The following is a 3,629-nucleotide window of genomic DNA, read 5'->3' as shown; positions in this document are numbered from 1 at the left end:
AAGATGGTGAACTGCGGGAAGTCACGCCTGTAGTCTACCGGGTTCACGTTTCAAATGAATCTGGGGCTACAACAGCATCTACTATTGCAACTACAGTGAGCATTGTTGCATTTCTTTTTTGGGGGGAGGGGTCATCAAGGCAAATTTATGTTGTATAAAGTTCAGTTTCTTTGCTGTATTGATAAAAACAGTAAGCATACACATTGATGAGGAGCTACTAGAGATTAGTTTTAAACGCTTCGTCCACTGTTTCAAAATGTAAAGGCGGAAAAGTTTCAGATATGTTTTGGAGTGAGTGTATGTCATCGCGTTGAAGGGAATAAAGGAGAACGTACCGAGCGACGTTCTTACCTGTCATGACCTCAGCGCCTTTTACCTGGCTTCTTCCGCCTTAGCCTAGTTCACCTTTAAGCGTTTTACTTTAACTTGGCCTAAAATTACTATCTCTCCATCTAAAGGCTGAGTTGTAGCAATAGATTAGCACTAGAATATAATGTTAGTCACCAAGAAGTGCTATGGGAAGGGTGATCCATAGTGTTGTGTTAGTCTACCATTGACGTACTATGGATAAAGTTAAGCTCGAAAAGGAAGATATTCTGACCCTGATTAAGGTAAAAAAAAAAAAAAATCTAGCGGGATGTATAAGGGTATAACACTTTATTTATTTGTTAGTTTTTCACGTTTCATGAATTTGACTTTCTGTTGTATTGTTTTTGTTCTTTCTTGGAAGGAATGATATGATGATTCCTGGCCTTTGGTTCCTTCTTCCTTGCATACACATAAAGATTAAGAATATTATTTTAACTGGGGACCTGCACATGTACCGTAGTTATAAACTGTCCTAAGCTGAAGATGTTTATAAGATTGCCTGTATATTCCCTTGGGTACGGTGACTTATTTTTATTTTCGTACATCCAGAAAATTTTATTCAGCCATGGGGATTTTTTTTTTTTTAAGGGGTAAATGAAAGCCATATCTAACCTTTCTGTTTCAAAAACTTTCTCTAAAGCTTAAGAAATTTGTGTGGAGGGAGCAGAAATCAAAAGAATATTACACGTCATGGGATGGAAAGGATACACGTTTCATAAAGCTCATTCACTCATACAGCAGCTCATACACCCATACAGCAGCTCATACGCTCATACAGCAGCTCATACACCCATACGGCAGCTCATACACTCATACAGCAACTCATACACCCATACAACAACTCATACACTCATAAAACAGCTCATTCACTCATACAGCAACTCATACACCCATACAGCAACTCATACACTCATACAGCAGCTCATACACCCATACGGTAGCTCATACATCCCTACAGCAGATCATACACTCATACATACAGCAGCTCATACACTCATACATACAGCAGCTCATACACCCATACAGCAGCTCATACACCCATACAGCAGCTCATACGCTCATACAGCAGCTCATACGCTCATACAGCAGCTCATACACCCATACAGCAGCTCATACACTCATACAGCAACTCATACACCCATACAACAACTAATACACTCATAAAACAGCTCATTTACTCATACAGCAACTCATACACCCATACAGCAACTCATACACTCATACAGCAGCTCATACACCCATACTGTAGCTCATACATCCCTACAGCAGATCATACACTCATACATACAGCAGCTCATACACTCATACATACAGCAGCTCATACACCCATACAGCAGCTCATACACCCACACAGCAACTCATACACTCATACAGAAGCTCATACTTTCATACAGCAGCTCATATGTCCATACAGCAACTCATACACTCATACAGCGACCCATACACCCATACAACAGCTCATACACTCATACAGCAGCTCATACACTCATACAGCAGCTTATACACCCATACAGCAGCTCATACACCCATACAGCAGCTCATACACCCATACAGCAACTCATACAGCTTCCAGAACACTTCACAATGAAATCAAAGTGAAGATAAAAAGGACCAAATACGAAGAAATTAATCTGTCCCAGTAACTAACTTAAGAAGAACTAGGCTAATCATTCTGTAAATTAGACTCTCGCTTAAACTTGGGCCGGATTTTTGTCCTTTTGTAGCGGCATTTCACTATTTTCCGTGGCAGAAATATGGTACGGTTCTGTTGCTACAAATCAGCGTTCAGAGCAATAGATCTGGGAGTGTCAGGCTTCAGAGTAGAAGGAATATAACTAGGGTCCTTTATGGATATGCTCCCAGGATATAGAGCAGTCGCGGTCGTGCCCTACGTGAAGGTTGAACTCGCCAGATAATCACTTGTCTCCGATGACATATTGATTTTTATTCTTGCTCCCGCCAGACGATTTTATTCAGCCGAGGGAGGATATTATTAACTTGAGGGCTTACATACAGCTTTCATTAACCCCTTCAGTACGAAGGGTTTTGTAAGGTGAATACAATTTCTGGTAAGCTGAATAAAATTTCTGGAGGTAGCACAGATAAAATATGAAATATATACATCACTAAAAGCAAAGTTAAGAAAGCTCATGCAATAGATAGGCAGAAATGTAAGATTTCCTCGTCTCTCTTCCTTGCCACTCTCCCGTGTGGTCTAGTGGCTAGGATACGCGGCTCTCACCCGCGAGGCCCGGGTTCGATTCCCGGCACGGGAATGTTTTGCACCACCTAGTTTGATTTTAACTGTGAAGAATATCATACTTTTTCGGCTTTGAGGTGGAGTCAGGATTCTTGGGGCTTGAGTGGTGAGTGTGTGGCCCATATCTCCTGGTATGCTGTTGATGAGTTCCGCTTCTTTCATGTTTTTCTTTTTCCGTGCTTTCTGAACTCTATCCCTCACCCCATCTTTAAGGATAATGATGATGATGACGATGATGATGATGATGATGATGATGAGGAGGAGGAGAAGATTTCGAAAGGGATGGGTAGACCCAGAGAGGAAGACCTTTTGTGAACAGCTTTTGGGCTTTTAACACCTTCAGTGCGAGGACGTCGTTTTCATTTTCTTCTCGACCCCGACCTCCATCTGACACAGTTATTGACCCCGACCTCCATCTGACACAATTATTGACCCCGACCTCCATCTTGCAGTTATTGACCACGACCTCCACTGACACAGTTATTGACCCCGACCTCCATCTTGCAGTTATTGGCCCCGACCTCCATCTGACACAGTTATTGACCCCGACCTCCATTTGACACAGTTATTGACCCCGACCTCCATCTTGCAGTTATTGGCCCCGACCTCCATCTGACACAGTTATTGACCCCGACCTCCATCTGACACAGTTATTGACCCCGACCTCCATTTGACACAGTTATTGACCCCGATCTCCATCTGACACAGTTCTTGACCCCGACCTCCATCTGACACAGTTCTTGACCCCGACCTCCATCTGACACAGTTGTTAACCCCGACCTCCATCTGACACAGTTCTTGACCCCGACCTCCATCTGACACAGTTCTTGACCCCGACCTCCATCTTGCAGTTATTGGCCCCGACCTCCATTTGACACAGTTATTGACCCCGACCTCCATCTGACACAGTTCTTGACCCCGACCTCCATTTGACACAGTTGTTAACCCCTACCTCCATCTGACACAGTTCTTGACCCCGACCTCCATCTGACAGTTATTG

General features: G+C 43.2%; 1 non-coding gene across 1 annotated transcript; it reads left to right on the top strand.

The window, feature by feature from the left end:
• Positions 1-2,573: 2,573 nt before the first annotated feature.
• TRNAE-CUC (transfer RNA glutamic acid (anticodon CUC)) lies at positions 2,574-2,645 on the top strand. The gene has a single exon. It is a non-coding gene; the product is annotated as a tRNA-Glu (tRNA).
• The last annotated feature ends 984 nt before the right edge of the window (positions 2,646-3,629 follow it).

Source organism: Coenobita brevimanus, chromosome 103 (genome assembly GCF_032717465.1).
Source record: "Coenobita brevimanus isolate Jiangsu-jjx chromosome 103, ASM3271746v2, whole genome shotgun sequence".
In the NCBI taxonomy this organism is placed as follows: Eukaryota; Metazoa; Arthropoda; class Malacostraca; order Decapoda; family Coenobitidae; genus Coenobita; species Coenobita brevimanus.
The sequence above is the reverse complement of the archived record's forward strand: the minus strand, read 5'-3'. Positions and strand labels throughout refer to the sequence as shown.